This window comes from Myxine glutinosa, chromosome 11, assembly GCF_964187855.1.
Source record: "Myxine glutinosa chromosome 11, kmMyxGlut1.1, whole genome shotgun sequence".
Lineage (NCBI taxonomy): Eukaryota > Metazoa > Chordata > Myxini > Myxiniformes > Myxinidae > Myxine > Myxine glutinosa.
The window spans coordinates 101,899,823-101,920,678 of record NC_136271.1 but is presented as its reverse complement, the minus strand read 5'-3'; the positions used below and the strand labels follow the sequence as shown (position 1 = coordinate 101,920,678).

The 20,856-nt window shown below is 47.2% G+C and overlaps 2 protein-coding genes across 34 annotated transcripts in view; one reads left to right on the top strand and one right to left on the bottom strand.

The window, feature by feature from the left end:
* Nucleotides 1–11,431, bottom strand: part of TMEM60 (transmembrane protein 60) — a 22,178-nt gene extending 10,747 nt beyond the window's left edge. The window contains exon 1 of the mRNA XM_068131405.2: nucleotides 11,285–11,431. The gene's annotated coding sequence lies outside the window, so the exon portion shown is untranslated. The remainder of the gene's footprint in view (nucleotides 1–11,284) is intronic.
* Nucleotides 11,432–11,576: 145 nt separating this feature from the next.
* Nucleotides 11,577–20,856, top strand: part of PHTF2 (putative homeodomain transcription factor 2) — a 76,348-nt gene continuing 67,068 nt past the window's right edge. For 3 of the 33 annotated variants that reach the window (XM_078786904.1, XM_078786919.1, XM_078786907.1), the window contains exon 1: nucleotides 11,868–12,098. The gene's annotated coding sequence lies outside the window, so the exon portion shown is untranslated. Of the gene's footprint in view, nucleotides 11,747–11,799; nucleotides 12,099–15,273; nucleotides 15,342–20,856 lie in introns of those variants that run through there. The other 30 variants (XM_078786930.1, XM_078786922.1, XM_078786911.1 and 27 more) reach the window with 21 other exon arrangements.

Below are 20,856 nucleotides of genomic sequence, written 5' to 3'. Positions count from 1 at the left end.
GGGGGGAGGGGGAAAAGGGAGGGGGGAGGGGGAAAAGGGAGGGGGGAGGGGGAAAAGGGAGGGGGGAGGGGGGAGGGGGAAAAGGGAGGGGGAGGGGAAAAGGAGGGGGAGGGGGAAAAGGGAGGGGGAGGGGGAAAAGGGAGGGGGGAGGGGGAAAAGGGAGGGGGGAGGGGGGAGGGGGGGAAAGGGAGGGGGAGGGGGAAAAGGGAGGGGGAGGGGGAAAAGGGAGGGGGAGGGGGAAAAGGGAGGGGGCGGGGGAAAAGGGAGGGGAGGGGGAAAAGGGGGGGGAAAAGGGATGGGGAGGGGGAAAAGGGAGGGGGAGGGGGAAAAGGGAGGGGGAGGGGGAAAAGGGAGGGGGAGGGGGAAAAGGGAGGGGGAGGGGGAAAAGGGAGGGGGAGGGGGAAAAGGGAGGGGGAGGGGAGAAGGGTAGGGTGGAGGGGGAAGGGAGGGGGTAGGGGGAGGGAAGGGGAGGGCCAGTCAACAATGACGTTGCAGTTCTCATGGTCGGAGAGCAGCACAACAATCGCGACATCGTCCTGAATCTTTGCAACAGCACGAAGCGAATTTTGGAGACTCACCGATCCTGTGACGCCCTCCAGTACCGGCGTTGCCGGGTGGGGGAAGGGGGACCCGTACATTCCCAACCCGTACATTCGCCCTCTCGACTCAAGCTCACTCGGACAAAAGCCTCGCACAAATTACACCGTGAAGGCCCAATGGCCATGTCTATGCCACAAATGAAGTACGTGAGGGAGTCGGGCGCACTGAATTGAAAATATATAGAACGCTCATACTCCATGAAAAGTTAAGCCAACTGGCGGCGGGGGATGGAACATCACATGATCGCTCTGAGCGAATCAGCGCGCTGCTCTGCCACCGGTCAGATTCCGTGTATAATATTCCTCGCTGAAATGCGCTGAGGTACAAATATGGTAAAAAAAATTATGAAATAATTTTTTTTAGGTAGGCCATGTTCTTCCCAGGCTCAATGGCCATGTCTATGCCAAATATCAAGCACGTGAGCCTCTCCGTTTAGGAGTCTATCGGTAACATTACACACACACACACACACACACACACACACACACACACACACACACACACAAACTGTTTTATATATATAGATTTTGTCGGAGCACGAACTCTACCATTTGGTGAAGCTTCGTGAAGATTGGTTTAAAATTGTGACCTGCAGGAAAGTTTAAGTGAGTGGACAGACAAATACACAAACACACAAACCAGAGTGATGAACATACTTGCCCAAAAAATTTTTTGGCCAAGTAATAAATAGTTTCTATTATGTAATATGAAATAGGAAAAGCCTAGAAATGACCAAAGAACCAGCGAAAACTAAATAACTGAAAAATATGTTCAGGAATAATATCCGGTATCACCAACAGCGTGCGTGAAACGCAAACAAACCTTTATCTGCGATTTGTTACCCAAGTTGTTTTTATTGGTTTCTACTCTACAAAACATATAGTAAATGAAAATTGTTTTTGTTTTATTTTGGTGAGTAAACCTACAATGCAATAGAAACATGAAAAAGAGCAATCAGAGATTGCAAACCCTCACCAGGATGTATTTTCAGTGATTTTCTAAAGGCTTTTGTATTAAAACAAATAGGGCGGCCGAACCACGTGACCGATGGCGTCATCACGAATTTTTTTTTTCCACCAATTTATCCCTAGATGGCACTCAATAAATTGCATCTTGAGCGGATGAAGTTTTGAACTTGTCGAATTATGACGGCATAATGGAGGCACCTATGACATCATCATTAACATATTTTATTCCCCATTGACAGTTCTTTACAATGAGCCATGTCTCAATTTTTTTCGATTCAGCGCTTTCGGAGATATAGAGGTGCAAAGTGTTTCGGTTTTTCCAAAATGGCGCCCATACCACGTGACCTATGACATCATAATTATCATGAAAAAATTATTCAGGTGGAGTTGCACCGATGATGTAAATTTCCTTTTTTTTCAAACGGACAAACGGTTGCAGAGAAAATTATGTTTATTCTGTGCGGACAAACAAACAAACAGACAGACAGACAGACAGACAAACGGACTCAAATGCAATACCCTCTCCTCTGGCGAGGGTAACAATGGCGGCCTCCATGTGGTGATGTAGGTTATGGCGGCCTCTATGTGGTGACGTATTCGAGACAATTTCCAAACACGATGAGTACAGAGTTTCTTATTGTCCCCCGTCGCACCGCGGAGCGAAAGGGGGACTATGGTTTTCCCCTCCGTCCGTGTGTCGTGCGAGCGGGCGGGCGTGCGTGCGTACGTGCGCGCGTGCGTGCGTAAGCAAAGGACCGAATTCTAATTTGGTGTGTGGGTGCAACCCACGTCAAAATCCAAGATGGCCGCCGCCATGTATGTATGATGCCATGTATGTCTGAACCTTGTGAGCGGAATATCATGAAAAATAAGCGAAGTACCAACTTCTAATCTGGTGTGTGGGTGTATCTAGGCACACGGGAGAACGCTGTTTAAAATTGGGTCGCTACGTCAAAATCCAAGATGGCCGCCGCCATGTATGTTTGAACCTTGTGAGCGGAATATCTTGAAAAATAAGCAAAGTTCCAACTTCTAATCTGGTGTGTGGGTGTATCTAGGCATAAGGAAGAACGCTGTTTAAAATTGGGTCGCCACGTCAAAATCCAAGATGGCCGCCACCATATATATGTCTGAACCTTGTGAGCGAAATATCTTGAAAAATAAACGAACTACTAACTTCTAATCTGGTGTGTGGGTGTATATACACATAAGGAAGAACGCTATTGAAAATTGGGTCGCTACGTCAAAATCCATGATGGCCGCCTTGCGTCTTCCACTTTGTCAATTCACATCACTTCACCGATGGGGGACCTAGGCGTAACGCTTGTTCATTTTGGTTCCTCCTGTTATGCATATATAAACGTTATGTGTCGACAAACTTTTCGTTTGTTAATAACTAGCTTATGCCTTCATGTAGTTACCCAATTTATAACACAAGTCAGGAGACGACGATGGTTCACGAGCGAGCGGTATTCAATGACGAAGGACGGACTATAACCGAAACAGGCCCGGACAGGCTAGGCCCAGAAATGTCAAAACGAAGGTTACTGACCTTGAAATGAGATAGAAAATAATGTATAATCAGTTATGAGGTTAGTTAGCTACACAATACCGAAAATGCGGTGAAAAATGAAAAAAAACAAAAAAAAAACTAATAATAATAAATAAATAAATAAATAAATAAAAATCGAGCTCCGTGTGGCTAGACACATGACATTCGCCTCACCAAATATCGAAACCCCTGTCAGATTCCACCAAACCCCTCGGAGAAGATGTAGCTTGAACTCGATTACCCCCTAAATAGACATCTTTTTTGGGCGTGGCTCCGCCCACAATGGGCGCAATACGCCCACTCTCGGCAGGACACAACTAGATCATGATATCAACCTCCCACCCAAGTTTCATCAAGATCGGATGATATCATCGGGTAGTTATGCTGCGGACAGACAGACAGACAGACAGACACACACCCATGACGAATATAGTGGTCACTTGATAACGCGTGAACCAATTAGGGTAACACCAAAATTGGTGAAAACATATCAGAACTTCATGCGACTCTCCCACTTACAGATGTGGTGAACATGGTGTATTGCTCAGAGTGCACTGAACTATGGGCAGCTAATGGAAAACACCACAGTGATGAAAATACCACAAAACACCCCTTTATCCGAGGAGTGAGATCAGGTACCCTTTGAGGTGGGAGAGGTGGTGGGAGAAATGAGAAAGAGTGAGGGTAATATAAAATAAAAAGCACACCTTTTCTTATTTATAACCGGCTGATTATTGCTGCTCATTATGACCTCCACACCTCTCTCGCTCATGGAGTAATCTGCGGCTTTGCATGAAATGAGGAAAAGTTCTCTGATCCGAATCTGTATCTTCCTCAAAATCGAATCAATTCGTCTTTGTCAAACATCCCCCCCAAATAGAGAAGTCAAACTTCCCTATGGCCGCAGCTGTGTCACTCTCTGCTTATCTGCAATTGATTAGATACTCGTCCGATAAATGAAATTTTCCTTCAATCCCGTAAAGCGTAAAATCTCAGTCACACTCTCTCATTAACCGACTGAACACACCTCTCTATTTCCTTGGTGATCCGCTGGAAGAGACCGATCATATCGGAAAGCCAGCCTCCAGAGCCAGTTGTAGATAGTGCATCCTCTTAATCCAAGTAATTCCTTGAAAATCAGAACTATTTACAATCTTTAAGGCCTTTATTGTCCATAAGCCATTGGAGTCGTCGTGCTTCCCCTCTAGGTTGGTGCCCCCTCTCGCTTATGGATTCTGTAGATTTTAAAGCACTGGAGGTTTTTTGAATTTCTGGTGTTGAGGCCGAAGTACTAGTTCTGTTGTCTCTCATCGCAGGTGGGTCAGCAGTGATATATTTTTTTTAAACCACCTCTTCTATCTGGCTTAGCTCCCTCTGTGACCATCCTCCATTTCCCCAGGATGTATGCATTCTTCCAGTAACCTCTCCTTGTTAAATTTCCAAAATCCAGGCTGCATGCAAACCTGAACTCTTTTGTTCCTCTTCCTCCCACATGTTGAAATAGAATTGCCTTCTGGAGACTGTGCTATTCGCAATCTGCTCCACAGGGCTTCAGGCAGGTGGTGCACCCCTAGCTCGTGTCATCCCCTATCCCTACCCACAACATTTATTACTCCCATTGACCCTTCCTAATAATAATAATAATAATAATAATAATAATTCATTTATTTTGTATAGCGCTTTTCCAGAAGCCCAAAGGCGCTTTGACAGAGTGGCAAACATAATGCATAACAATACATGAAAACAACAATTTCAAAAAAGACAAGAATCAATAGGGAAATATTTAAAGCAAAAGGAGGGAGAAGGAGAAGAGATAGTCAGGGGTTAAATGCTGTGGGTTGAATGTTGAATGCAGTGTTGAACAGGTGGGTCTTTAGTGATGTTTTGAATGTGGTGAGTGAGGAGGAGTCTCTGATGGTGTGAGGTAGTGAGTTCCAGAGGGTGGGCGCAGCGATGGAGAAGGCCCTGTCCCCCCAGGATCTGAATTTGGTCCGGATGGAGGGGGTCAGGAGGTTTGTACCAGCAGAGCGGAGGTTGCGGGTGGGAGTGTGTCTGGAGAGGAGGTCAGCCAGGTAGGATGGGGCCAGGTTATGGAGGGCTTTGTATGTCAAGAGGAGGATTTTGTACTGGATTCTCTGGGGGATGGGGAGCCAGTGAAGCTTGTAAAGGACGGGGGTGATGTGGTCACGGGTCCGGGAATGGGTGAGTAGACGGGCAGCGGAGTTCTGAATGTATTGGAGTTTATTGGTGATTTTTGAGGGTGAACCATAGAGGAGGCTATTGCAGTAGTCCAGACGGGAGGTGATGAAGGCGTGGATGAGGGTTTCTGCAGCCGTGGAGGAGAGGGATGAGCGGAGACGGGCAATGTTTTTCAGGTGAAAGAAGGCTGACTTTGTGATCTGTTTAGTGTATTTGTCGAAGGAAAGGGTTTGGTCAAAGATGACGCCAAGATTCCGGATGTGAGGGGAGGTGGATACTGGGATACCGTCGATGTTGAGGGCAAAGTTATGGGTGGATTTTGTGAGCGTTTTTGGGCCAATGATGATTATTTCAGATTTATCACAGTTAAGCTTGAGGAAGTTGATTTGAAGCCAGGATTTTATTTCAGTGATGCAGTTTGTCAGGATAGAGTGGGAGTCGGTGGAGACGAACTTGGTGGAGATGAAAAGCTGGATGTCATCGGCGAAGCAGTGGAATTGGAGACCATGACGGCGGATTAAGTGACCGAGCGGGGACAGGTAAAGGATGAAGAGGAGGGGGCCAAGAACTGAACCTTGGGGGACACCTTGGGGGAGGGGAGCAGTGGGGGATTTGCAGTTATTGATGGAGATGAACTGGCATCTGTCATAGAGGTATGATTTAATCCAAGAGAGGGCAGTGCCGGTAACGTTAAAGGTGGATTCAAGTCGGGTGAGGAGGATAGTGTGATCGATGGTGTCAAAGGCGGCGCTGAGGTCGAGGAGGACGAGAATGTTGAGGTTGCCAGCGTCAGAGGAGAGGAGAAGGTCGTTGGTGATTTTGAGGAGAGCAGTTTCAGTACTGTGGTTGGACCGGAATCCGGATTGGAATGTTTCATACAGGTTATTGGCAGAGAGATGATGTTTGAGTTGAGTGGCTACAGCGCGTTCCAAAACTTTTGACAGAAAGGGTAGGTTGGAGATGGGTCTGAAGTTGTTTAGGGTGTCAGGGTTTAGACCAGGTTTTTTTAGAATGGGGGTAACAGCAGCAATTTTGAGGGAAGGTGGGACGATGCCTGTAGACAGGGAGGAGTTTATTGTTGCAATGATAAGTGGAGAGAGAGCAGGGAGGGAGGCTTTGACAAAGCTGGAGGGGATGGGGTCAAGAGTGCAGGTGGCAGTTTTCATTCCTATGAGGAGTTCAGAGAGGTCAGTAGGGGAGATTGGGGAGAACCGAGACAGGGGATGGCAGGACAAGGGGGGGCAGGTGGTTGGAGGGGGAGCGGGTGCGGCGGTGGTCAAGCTGTTGTAGATGTTGTCAATTTTGCGTTGGAAGAAAGAGAGGAAGGAGATGCAGTTGTCTACTGTGAATGACTGGGTGGTGGTGTTCAGGGGGCGGAGGAGTTTGTTTATTGTCGAGAAGAGTGCTTTTGGGTTTCCGGAGCCAGAGTGGATAATTTGAGAGTAGTAGGCAGAGCGGGCGCGGGAGAGGGCATCTTTGTAGTGTTGTAGGTGGTCCTTGTAGGCTTGGGAGTGAACTGTGAGACCCGTTTTATTGCGGAGTCTTTCAAGTTGGCGAGCACGAGTTTTCATCAGGTGGAGTTCAGGGGTAAACCAGGGAGCAGAATGGGTGAAAGAAACTGTTTTGGTTTTTACAGGCGCAAGCTGGTCAAGGCAGGAGGAGAGAGTGTGGTTGTAGTAGTCAGTGAGGTCAGAAGGGGTGTGGAGGTCAATGAAGGGAGAAGTGGACATTTTTTCAGAGAGGGTGGATGAGAATGAGGTAGGTGAAAGAGCGTTTAGCTTACGGAAGTTGATTGTGCGATAATGCCTTGGTGTTGGGGCGGGGATGTTGATGGTCAGAGTGATGGCTAAGTGGTCAGAGAGGGTGAGGTCAGAGCCATAGAGATGGTGCAAATTTAATCCAGTGGAGCAGACAAGGTCCAAAATGTGACCACGGATATGGGTAGGAAAGTCGACATGTTGAGTGAGGTTAAAGCAGGTGAGTAAATCAGTGAAGTCAGTGGTTATTGTGGAGTCAGTGGAGTCCATGTGGATATTGAAATCACCAAGGAGGAGGATTGAGGGGGAGAGGGAACATAGCTGGGTCAGAAAGTAGGAGAAGTCAGACAGGAATGATGGGTGTGGTTTGGGAGGGCGGTAGACGACAGCCATGACTGACTGCGTGCGACCAGAGAGTTTTAAAGCCAGGTGTTCAAATGATGGAGCAGATGAGATGGAGATGAGGTTGGTCTTGATGTCTTGACGGTGGATAACGGCAATTCCACCACCTCGGCCCTCCGAGCGTGGTTTATTGACGTAGGAATATCCATTGGGTGTGGTGAGGTTAAGTGTGTAGTAGTCCAGAGGTTGTTGCCAGGTTTCGGTGAGACAGAGAAAGTCCAGTTTGTTATCCAGGATGTATTCGTTCAGGATGAGGCATTTGTTGTTGAGGGACCGGGTGTTGAACAGGGTGAGCTTGATGTTGTTTTGAACAGCAGGGATGAATTCAGGTGATTTAGCCAGGGTTCGTAGGCAGGAGGTGCGATCGTGTGCGTTGCTGTGACCAGGTGCGCTGGGACGAAGAGTGAGAGTGCGCTGAGCCGACCAGAGGACGGGGATGGAGTGACCTGATTGCAAATAAACAAACTTACGACCGGAGCCACGGTGAATGTACCTGGGTCGTCGGAGGAGTCCATTTGATTTGATGGCAGAGATGCATGATGGGGTGGAGCGGGTATTGAGCAGAAGAAGCCTTGCGGCGGAGTACCTCAGAGCCATGCCAGGCAGGAGCGAAGGGACGAGTACGAGGCCAAGGTCGAGGAGGCAAAGCGGCAAACGCAGCGGCAAACGACTGCAGCCGCTAATCAAGACCACAGCGGCAAACAGCCACCGCCGCAAACAACGGGAGCGGGCCTGAGGAAACAGTGGAGGAGCCGGGCAGGCGAAGCCAGGAGCAGAGCCGGGACCGAGCAGAGGGCAGACCCAACGGTCAAAAATCCGCCACGACCACCAGAAAAGCAAACTATGTACAATGGCCCAGTCGGAGAAGCGGCGAACAAGTAACGCCAGCGTCCTCTCCAGACCGGACCGGACCGGAATTCCTAACTCATTAACTCAACATCCTTATTTGCAGGTTGCAGCGTTTCCTCGCTTGCCATCTTCATCATCTCCATATCTTTTTTTTTTCCTGTTTCTTCTTCTTATTTTTTTGTGGGGTGTCTGAGTTGTTGGTCTACGACTGATGTTAGCCGTTTTCATCCAGCCTCGGACCTTTGTGGCCAGGTGGTGCAGTTCTTGCCATCCTCCCTCGAGGCAGTGCATGGGGCACTGGGGCAGTCTTGCACAAGATGACCTGCAGTCTCGGGGAGGCCACACTTGCAGTCGGATGAGTCAGCAAGGTCCTAGGAGAACATGTGATGGAATTTGCCAACATCTATTCGAAGCCAGTTAAGACGCCACCATTCCTACCTGTAGGCAGATCACAACCAGGGGGCTTGGTGGACCAGGGAAGGTGTTGTAGATGGCTGCTGGGTTGGTAGGTATGCCATTGCTTCATCTGCCATGTGTGTTTGCTCAGGCCATCATCTGCTGTGATATCGATTTGAGCTACTCTATTTGGTGAAGGGCTTGCGGCTCTTCGATCTTTCGGGGGGTAGATCTCTCTTAGCTTGTTGTGCAGGGTGTTGGCGGGGTTCTGAGATGTGTTGAGGGCTGCTCATCTAATGTGATGGGGGTGGATGCCCGCACGGACTGAGGGTGATGGATGGGAGTAGGGCAAAGGTATTCACTGATGGCCCTTAAGAAAGAGTTGAAGTGCACATCCACCTTCTTAGTGTGGTGGCTCCTTCACCATGCGGACATGCAGTATTCTGCGGGGGAGTGCATCAAGGCACATGTTGAGGTGTGTAAGGTAATGAAATGAGCTCCACAGTCATGGTCAGCTCGTCTGCAGATAAGGTAAACTAGCAGCTGTTTTCTTTCTGGACGTTGATATCGGTGCCGTTGGTGGTAGAACTGGTCGGTAGTAGCAACGTCTCGGCTGTGAGGGGCCTCGGCTAATCGACTTCCTCAAGATACTTGCTCGGATGCAGGATGGCGAAGTCATCGGCGTAGGCAATTTTGGTACCTGTCGAATCAGGGAGGTCTGATGTGTACACATTGAACAGCAGGGGCACGAAGACTGAGCCTTGCGGAACTCCATTCTCGAGGCTGCGGGTTCTGCGTTGAGGTCCACTCCAAAGCAGAGTTGGAGATCAAGACGTGGATTAAGTGGATTAGGTGGTTGTGCTGCAGCTTCCTTGCTGATTCTTGATTCCTTTGCTTATTGTGTGCAAAAGTTAATCCAGTGCTCGCTCTGCTGTCAGTTCATACACTTTGTCACCTTGCACTACCATGAGCCTCAACCTTGCAGAGAAAGAAATCAACCAACTTACTTTACTATGAAAGACGAGAAGGAATGTTTGAGATCCACAACCACAAGTACGTGCACAAACGACAACCAGTTTTTCCCGTCCCTGTTTTTCCATCATGAAGAGGACGTCCTTTCAGAGGCAACACTCTCTGCGTATCACGATGTTATCGAATGAAGCGCTGGTACATACAGTACTACTACTACTGCTTCTAGTGCCACCACCACTACTACTACTACTACTACTACCCACCACCACTACTACTACCCACCACCACTACTACTACTACCCACCACCACCACTACTACTACTACTACTACCCACCACTACTGCTACTACCCACCACCACCACTACTGCTACTACCCACCACTACTACTAATACTAGCCACCACCACCACTACTACTACCCACCACCACCACTACTACCCACCACCACCACTACTACCCACCACCACGACTACTACCCACCACCACGACTACTACCCACCACCACGACTACTACCCACCACCACAACCACTACTACTACTACTACTACTACTACTACTACTACTACTACTACTACCCACCACCACCACTACTACTACTACTACTACACACCACCACCACTACTACTACTACCTACCACCACTACTACTACTACCCACCACTACTACTATTACCCACCACCACTATTACCCACCACCACCACTACTACCCACCACCACCACTACTGCTACTACCCACCACTACTACTAATACTAGCCACCACCACCACTACTACACACCACCACCACGACGACTACTACCCACCACCACTACTACTACCCACCACCACCACCACTACTACTACTACTACTACCCACCACCACCACTACTACTACACACCACCACCACCACTACTACTACCCACCACCACTACTACTATTACCCATCACCACCACTAATACTACCCACCACCACCACTACTACTACCCACCACCACTACTACTATTACCCACCCCCACCACCACTACCACTATTACCCATCACCACCACCACTATTACCCACCACCACCACCATTACCCACCACCACTATTGCCCACCACCACCACCACCACTAACCACCACCACTACTACTATTACCCACCACCACCACTATTACCCACCCCCACTACTACCCACCACTACCACTATTACCCACCACCACCACTACTACTAACCACCACTACTACTACTAACCACTACTACTATTACCCACCACCACCACTATTACCCATCCCCACCACCACTATTACCCATCCCCACTACTACCCACCACTACCACTACCACTAACCACCACCACCACTACTACTACTACTACCCACCACCACTACTACTACTACTACTACTACTACCCACCACCACTACGACTATAGTTGTACGTCACAAAAGCAACCAACATATGCACTTGCAGTAAATTACTTAACGACATTGTCATATTGCCATATAATTCCAGCGTAATAAAACGGTAATTTGGGAATTAAACAGATACATCAGTTAATCAAATGGAGAAACATATCATCATTCTGCGCCTTTTCACTTCAGTGGGAATGGAGTAGTCAGTACTCAGACTGTACCTCGGCAAACGTTCAACGACTTCACTCGATGCAGCTTCCTTTCATCGATGGTCTTATCGTTCCCCGTATTATGTTGAGAGAGCAGGGGAAAGGAGGGTTGGGGTTTGGGGATGATAACATGAAGATGGAACCGCAAAACAAAACGATACACGACCCGGAATCAGTTAAAATTGTGCACCCCTTAAAATGTTAGTGGTACAGTCCAACAAAGGAGGGTTTGCTGTATTGCCATTTTCCATTGGCCCATATCGTTGTGGAACACACCGTTGCATGGCTATTGGTCGGATTGGATGACGTCATTGCAGACGTAATCCAATCGCAGCGAATTATTTTGGTTGCGCTCATTCAGACTAATTGCGTGGAGGTGGAGAGGTGATAAGATCTGTCGATTGGGGAAATTAAATCATAAATGTACAGCATTTGTGTATATTCTCGAATATTCGACACGAAAGTGTATTAAAGGTAATATCTTGAATATTTATCGCAAAATATGAGGTAAACATAAAGGTTGATTTATTTTACAATACAGATGTTCGGGTTGTCGCATTTTCTTTGAGCTCTGCACCCGAGCGCCCCCTTCCTTAGACGAATGCCGTCGATGTGGGTCAAGCCTCTTGACTTACCGTCTTCTCCTCAGCACCATTGCATTGGAGTGAAGATGGCGAGTACACTTGTTGTATAACTGTTGAGCGGTGTTTGGCAAACGCTCTCTACCTTCTCTGATTTTCTAGAACGGATATCCATGTAAAAAGGCGCTCAAAGTCAAGACGCTGCGGGTGACTCTGCCAGAAGAGCTCGGTGGGTTCCATGAGCGGTGGGTTTTGGGTTGGTGCTGGGTGCTTGCCGCTTGGTGCTGGGTGCTGGGTGTTGGTACTTGGCGCTGGGTGCCTGGTGCCTGGTGCTGGGTGCTTGGTTCTGGTTGTGGTGGTAGCAGTAGCAGTAGTAGTAGTAGTAGTAGTAGTAGTGGTGGTAGTGGTGGTGGTGGTAGTGGTGGTGGTAGCAGTAGTAGTAGTAGTGGTTCTGGTTGTGGTGGTAGCAGTAGTAGTAGTGGTGGTGGTGGTGGTGGTAGTAGTGGTGGTGTGGGATAAACATAACATTTGGTTAATCTTCAGTATAAAATATAACGCACAAATTGTACCTTTCGACATAAATTGTGATTTAAAACGGCGACGTCACCGTTCTACTGAAGGGGTGCCACGTGATGTTGGTGCAATTGCATTTCTGGGTTGTCACGGAACAAAGTGAAGGCAACGCACGTTTAAATTAAAAGGTTAAACAGCCGCAGGGGATGTCAAAATGTCCTTTAAATTGATGAATGTCACGCACCTGGTACCTGATGGAGGCTGGTCCGGACCTCGACGCAATTTTGTGGACACAGACTGGTCATAAATAATGGAACATGCAATAAAAACGTCTGATGGTTGGAAATGTGTATATATACACCACTCTGTGTTGGTAAAACTTCACGACATGAAGTTCCGTGTATTTTGAGCTTCATGCTCCGAGTTGTTGGTCTATGACATGAATTTCCAGGTATTCCGAGTTGTTGGTCTATCATGTGAAGTTGCAGGTATTCCGAGCTTCATGCTCCGAGTTGTTGGTCTATGACATGAATTTCCAGGTATTCCGAGCTTCATGCTCCGAGTTGTTGGTCTTTGACATGAATTTCCAGGTATTCCGAGCTTCATGCTCCGAGTTGTTGGTCTATGACATGAATTTCCAGGTATTCCGAGCTTCATGCTCCGAGTTGTTGGTCTATGACATGAATTTCCAGGTATTTCGAGTTGGTCAATGACATGAATTTCCAGGTATTCCGAGCTTCATGCTCCGAGTTGTTGGTCTATGACATGAATTTCCAGGTATTCCGAGCTTCATGCTCCGAGTTGTTGGTCTATGACATGAATTTCCAGGTATTCCGAGCTTCATGCTCCGAGTTGTTGGTCTATGACATGAATTTCCAGGTATTTCGAGTTGTTGGTCAATGACATGAATTTCCAGGTATTCCGAGCTTCATGCTCCGAGTTGTTGGTCTATGACATGAATTTCCAGATATTCCAAGCTTCATGCTCTGAGTTGTTGGTCTATGACATGAATTTCCAGGTATTCCGAGCTTCATGCTCCGAGTTGTTGGTCTATGACATGAATTTCCAGATATTCCAAGCTTCATGCTCTGAGTTGTTGGTCTATGACGTGAATTTCCAGGTATTCCGAGCTTCATGCTCCGAGTTGTTGGTCTATGACATGAATTTCCAGGTATTCCGAGCTTAATGCTCTGAGTTGTTGGTCTACGACATGAAGTTCCGTGTATTTTGAGCTTCATGCTCTGAGTTGTTGGTCTATGACATGAATTTCCAGGTATTCCGAGCTTCATGCTCCGAGTTGTTGGTCTACGACATTAAGTTCCATGTATTTTGAGCTTCATGCTCTGAGTTGTTGGTCTATAATAATAATAATAATAATGCATTTATTTTATATAGCGCTTTTCAGGAAGCCCAAAGACGCTTTGACAGAGTGCAAAACATAATGCATAGCAAAACATAAAAACAATTGCAAAAAAGAAGAATCAATAGGGAAATATTCAAAGCACAAAGGAGGGAGAAGGAGAGGAGATAGTCAGGGGTTAGATGCTGTGGGTTAAATGTTGAATGCAGTGTTGAACAGGTGGGTCTTGAGTGATGTTTTGAATGTGGTGAGTGAGGAGGAGTCTCTGATGGTGTGAGGTAGCGAGTTCCAGAGGGTGGGAGCAGCGATGGAGAAGGCCCTGTCCCCCCAGGATCTAAATTTGGTCCGGATGGGGGGGGGGTCAGGAGGTTGGTACCAGCAGAGCGGAGGTTGCGGGTGGGAGTGTGTCTGGAGAGGAGGTCAGCCAGGTAGGATGGGGCCAGGTTATGGAGGGCTTTGTAGGTCAAGAGGAGGATTTTGTACTGGATTCTCTGGGAGATGGGGAGCCAGTGAAGCTTGTAAAGGACGGGGGTGATGTGGTCACGGGTCCGGGAATGGGTGAGTAGACGGGCAGCGGAGTTCTGAATGTATTGGAGTTTATTGGTGATTGTTGAGGGTGAACCATAAAGGAGGCTATTGCAGTAGTCCAGACGGGAAGTGATGAAGGCGTGGATGAGGGTTTCTGCAGCCATGGAGGAGAGGGGTGGACGGAGACGGGCGATGTTTTTCAGGTGAAAGAAGGCTGTCTTTGTGATCTGTTTAGTGTATTTGTCGAAGGAGAGGGAAGGAGAGGGCCAAGATTCCGGATGTGAGGGGAGGTGGATACTGGGAAACCGTCGATGTTGAGGGCAAAGTTATGGGTGGACTTGGTGAGCGTTTTTGGGCCAATGATGATTATTTCAGATTTATCACAGTTAAGTTTGAGGAAGTTGATTTGAAGCCAGGATTTTATTTCAGTGATGCAGTTTGTCAGGATAGAGTGGGTGGCGGTGGAGATGGACTTGGTGGAGATGAAAAGCTGGATGTCATCGGCGAAGCAGTGGAATTGGAGACCATGACGGCGGATTAAGTGACCGAGGGGGGACAGGTAAAGGATGAAGAGGAGGGGGCCAAGAACTGAACCTTGGGGGACACCTTGGGGGAGGGGAGCAGTGGGGGATTTGCAGTACACACGAATTTCTATGACATGAATTTCTATGACATGACACAGTAATCTATGACATGAATTTCCAGGTATTCCGAGCTTCTTGCTCAGAGTTGTTCATCTATGACATGAATTTCCAGGTAATCCGAGTTGTTGGTCTGTCATGTGAATTTCCAGGTATTCCGAGCTTCATGCTCTGAGTTGTTGGTCTACGACATGAAGTTCCATGTATTTTGAGTTGTTGGTCTATCATGTGAAGTTGCAGGTATTCCGAGCTTCATGCTCTGAGTTGTTGGTCTACGACATGAAGTTCCATGTATTTTGAGCTTCATGCTCTGAGTTGTTTATTTCTACGACATTAATTTCCAGGTATTCCGAGCTTCATGCTCCAAGTTGTTGGTCTACGACATGAAGTTCCGTGTATTTTGAGCTTCATGCTCCGAGTTGTTGGTCTATGACATGAATTTCCAGGTATTCCGAGCTTCATGCTCCGAGTTGTTGGTCTATGACATGAATTTCCAGGTATTCCGAGCTTCATGCTCGAGTTATTGGTCTACACATGAATTTCCAGGTATTCCGAGCTTCATGCTCCGAGTTGTTTGTTTCTGACATGAATTTCCAGGTATACTGAGCTTCATGCTCCAAGTTGTTTGGTCTACAACATTAATTTATCGGTATTCCGAGCTTCATGCTCCGAGTTGTTGGTCTACAACATGAATTTCCAGGTATTCCGAGCTTCATGCTCCAAGTTGTTTGTTTCTACGACATGAATTTCCAGGTATTCCGAGCTTCATGCCCCGAGTTGTTGGTCTACGACATGAAGTTCCATGTATTTTGAGCTTCATGCTCTGAGTTGTTTGTTTCTCCGTCATGAATTTCCAGGTATTCCGAGCTTCATGCTCCGAGTTGTTGGTCTACGACATGAAGTTCCATGTATTTTGAGCTTCATGCTCTGAATTGTTGGTCTATGACATGAATTTCCAGGTATTCCGAGCTTCATGCTCCAAGTTGTTTGTTTCTACGACATGAATTTCCAGGTATTCCGAGCTTCATGCTCCAAGTTGTTGGTCTACGACATGAAGTTCCATGTATTTTGAGCTTCATGCTCTGAGTTGTTTGTTTCTGACATGAATTTCCAGGTATTCCGAGCTTCATGCTCCAAGTTGTTTGGTCTACGACATAAATTTCTAGGTATTCCGAGCTTCATGCTCCGAGTTGTTGGTCTACGACATGAATTTCTAGGTATTCCGAGCTTCATGCTCCGAGTTGTTTGTTTCTGACATGAATTTCCAGGTATTCCGAGCTTCATGCTCCAAGTTGTTTGGTCTACGACATTAATTTCTAGGTATTCCGAGCTTCATGCTCCGAGTTGTTGGTCTACGACATGAATTTCGAGGTATTCCGAGCTTCATGCTCCAAGTTGTTGGTCTTCGATATGAATTTCCAGGTATTCCGAGCTTCATGCTCCGAGTTGTTGGTCTACGACATGAATTTCTAGGTATTCCGAGCTTCATGCTCTGAGTTGTTGGTCTACAACATGAATTTCCAGGTATTCCGAGCTTCATGCTCCAAGTTGTTGGTCTTCGATATGAATTTCCAGGTATTCTGAGCTTCATGCTCCGAGTTGTTGGTCTACGACATGAATTTCTAGGTATTCCGAGCTTCATGCTCTGAGTTGTTTGTTTCTACGACATGAATTTCCAGGTATTCCGAGCTTCATGCTCCAAGTTGTTGGTCTTCGATATGAATTTCCAGGTATTCCGAGCTTCATGCTCCAAGTTGTTGGTCTTCGATATGAATTTCCAGGTATTCCGAGCTTCATGCTCCGAGTTGTTGGTCTACGACATGAATTTCCAGGTATTCCGAGCTTCATGTTCCAAGTTGTTTGTTTCTACGACATGAATTTCCAGGTATTCCGAGCTTCATGCTCCAAGTTGTTGGTCTTCGATATGAATTTCCAGGTATTCCGAGCTTGATGCTCCGAGTTGTTGGTCTATGACATGAATTTCCAGGTATTCCGAGCTTCATTCGCCGAGTTGTTGGTCTATGACATGAATTTCCAGGTATTTCGAGTTGTTGGTCAATGACATGAATTTCCAGGTATTCCGAGCTTCATGCTCCGAGTTGTTGGTCTATGACATGAATTTCCAGGTATTCCGAGCTTCATGCTCCGAGTTGTTTGTCTATGACATGAATTTCCAGGTATTCCGAGCTTCGTGCTCCGAGTTGTTGGTCTATGACATGAATTTCCAGGTATTTCGAGTTGTTGGTCAATGACATGAATTTCCAGGTATTCCGAGCTTCATGCTCCGAGTTGTTGGTCTATGACATGAATTTCCAGATATTCCAAGCTTCATGCTCTGAGTTGTTGGTCTATGACATGAATTTCCAGGTATTCCGAGCTTCATGCTCCGAGTTGTTGGTCTATGACATGAATTTCCAGGTATTCCGAGCTTCATGCTCCGAGTTGTTGGTCTACGACATTAAGTTCCGTGTATTTTGAGCTTCATGCTCTGAGTTGTTGGTCTATAATAATAATCTATCTATAATTCCAGTAATCTCTGTACGTTTGTACGTTTGTCTGTGACCGCTGTTTCTCGACAACCACGGGTCCGATATACTTTTAACTTGCCAGGTATATTGCTGGGGACCCGAGGATGTGCCTTTTCAAGGTTTGAAATTAATCGGACAAGTACTTACCGAGCTATGTCCAAAAAACGCTTCAACCAATCAGAGAGCAGCGAGCTATCACGTGTGCCGAACGTGGCGATCAGACTCTACCTCGGACGGCACATTTGACAGCGTATTCATTTATTTCACGTTGGAAAACTATGTTGCCGTTAAACTATGTTTTAAAACGAATTCAAACTGCGATTAAATTAAAACGATTCATCATAACTGCGACGATTTGCGAACTTCCGGCAGCCAATCACAGAACGCTTTGTTGCGTAGGCGTGGCCGATGTGAGACGAGCGGAGCTGAGCGCGTTACGAGCTGACCGCCATTACGGTACGTAATTCGATTTCTTATGCGCATTATTTCTCCCAATTCAGTCAGAGCGAAGGGCGGAAGCGAAGAGCGTTGTTTTTTTTGTTTACGGGCGTACGGGCGGGGTAGAGCGTACGGGTAGCGTTTTTTTTTTTTTTGGCAAGGAACGGGCACCCACGTACGGGCAATGCCCTAGTCTATCTATAATTCCAGTAATCTCTGTGTGTCTGTGTGTCTGTGTGTTTGTCTGTGACCGCTGTTTCGCGACAACTACCGGTCCGATATACTTGAAACTTGCCAGGTATATTGCTGGGGACCCGAGGATGTGCCTTTTCAACGTTTCATATTAATCGGACAAGTAGTTAGCGAGCTATGTCCAAAAAACGATTCAACCAATCAGAGAGCAGCGAGCTATCACGTGTGCCGAACGTGGCGAACAGACTCTGCCTCGGACGGCACATTTGAGAGCGTATTCATTTATTTCACGTTGGCAAACTATGTTGCCGCTATGTTGGCGTTAAACGATGTTTTAAAACTAATTTGCGATTCTTTCGCTTTCCTGCGCGTTTGTGCATGCTATGGCGATTTCTTTACCAAACTCCGCAAGCCGTTCGCTTTGGACCAAACCATTTCATGTAAATAGAGGGGGGGGGATTGTCACCGTACTCGCAAGCCGTTCGCTTTGGACCAAACCATTTCATGTAAATAGAGGGGGGGGATATAATTTTAGATATAGATATAGTACGGGCATGCCCTAGTCTATCTATAATTCCAGTAATCTCTGTGTGTCTGTGTGTCTGTCTGTGACCGCTGTTTCTCGACAACCACGGGTCCGATATACTTGAAACTTGCCAGGTATATTGCTGGGGACCCGAGGATGTGCCTTTTCAAGGTTTCATATTAATCGGAGAAGTAGTTACCGAGCTATGTCCAAAAAACGATTCAACCAATCAGAGAGCAGCGAGCTATCACGTGTGCCGAACGTGGCGAACAGACTCTGCCTCGGACGGCACATTTGAGAGCGTATTCATTTATTTCACGTTGGCAAACTATGTTGCCGCTATGTTGGCGTTAAACTATGTTTTAAAACTAATTAAAACTAATTTGCGATTCATCGTAACTGCGATATGCGACCTTCCGGACAGTCAAATGAGGACGTCACTTCCGGACTTACGGATAGTCATAGTGACGACGTACTGATGCTGAACGTGGCGAGCAGACGCTGTAAGGTACGATCGATTGTAGTACACGTTTATAATAACTCTGCCGATACAGGCCCGATTAACTGCAGCGCCATCCGAGCTGCGGCGTCGGGACGATACATTCATTGTACGGTCACATCACGCACTTACGGGCACGCCCATGGGCCCATGGGCACGCCCATGCATGCATGGGCGAAGACATTTTTTTTTTTTTTTTTTGGCAAGGAACGGGCACCCACGTACGGGCACGTCCTAGTCTATCTATAATTCCAGTAATCTCTGTGTGTCTGTGTGTCTGTGTGTTTGTTTGTCTGTGACCGCTGTTTCTCGACAACCACGGGTCCGATATACTTGAAACTTGCCAGGTATATTGCTGGGGACCCGAGGATGTGCCTTTTCAAGGTTTCATATTAATCGGAGAAGTAGTTACCGAGCTATGGCGATTTCTTTACCAAACTCCGCAAGCCGTTCGCTTTGAACCAAACCATTTCATGTAAATAGAGGGGGGGATTGTCACCGTACTCGCAAGCCGTTCGCTTTGGACCAAACCATTTCATGTAAATAGAGGGGGGGGATTGCCACCGTACTCGCAAGCCGTTCGCTTTGGCTTTGCGAATGGACCAAACCATTTCATGTAAATAGAGGGGGGGGGGGGGGGGATATAATTTTAGATATATATATAGTACGGGCATGCCCTAGTAATAATAATGCATTTATTTTATATAGCGCTTTTCAGGAAGCCCAAAGACGCTTTGACAGAGTGCAAAACATAATGCATAGCAAAACATAAAAACAATTGCAAAAAAGAAGAATCAATAGGGAAATATTCAAAGCACAAAGGAGGGAGAAGGAGAGGAGATAGTCAGGGGTTAGATGCTGTGGGTTAAATGTTGAATGCAGTGTTGAACAGGTGGGTCTTGAGTGATGTTTTGAATGTGGTGAGTGAGGAGGAGTCTCTGATGGTGTGAGGTAGCGAGTTCCAGAGGGTGGGAGCAGCGATGGAGAAGGCCCTGTCCCCCCAGGATCTAAATTTGGTCCGGATGGGGGGCTCAGGAGGTTGGTACCAGCAGAGCGGAGGTTGCGGGTGGGAGTGTGTCTGGAGAGGAGGTCAGCCAGGTAGGATGGGGCCAGGTTATGGAGGGCTTTGTAGGTCAAGAGGAGGATTTTGTACTGGATTCTCTGGGAGATGGGGAGCCAGTGAAGCTTGTAAAGGAGGGGGTGATGTGGTCACGGGTCCGGGAATGGGTGAGTAGACGGGCAGCGGAGTTCTGAATGTATTGCAGTTTATTGGTGATTGTTGAGGGTGAACCATAAAGGAGGCTATTGCAGTAGTCCAGACGGGAAGTGATGAAGGCGTGGATGAGGGTTTCTGCAGCCACGGAGGAGAGGGATGGACGGAGACTGGCGATGTTTTTCAGGTGAAAGAAGGCTGTCTTTGTGATCTGTTTAGTGTATTTGTCGAAGGAGAGGGAAGGAGAGGGCCAAGATTCCGGATGTGAGGGGAGGTGGATACTGGGAAACCGTCGATGTTGAGGGCAAAGTTATGGGTGGACTTGGTGAGCGTTTTTGGGCCAATGATGTTTATTTCAGATTTATCACAGTTAAGTTTGAGGAAGTTGATTTGAAGCCAGGATTTTATTTCAGTGATGCAGTTTGTCAGGATAGAGTGGGTGGCGGTGGAGATAGACTTGGTGGAGATGAAAAGCTGGATGTCATCGGCGAAGCAGTGGAATTGGAGACCATGACGGCGGATTAAGTGACCGAGGGGGGACAGGTAAAGGATGAAGAGGAGGGGG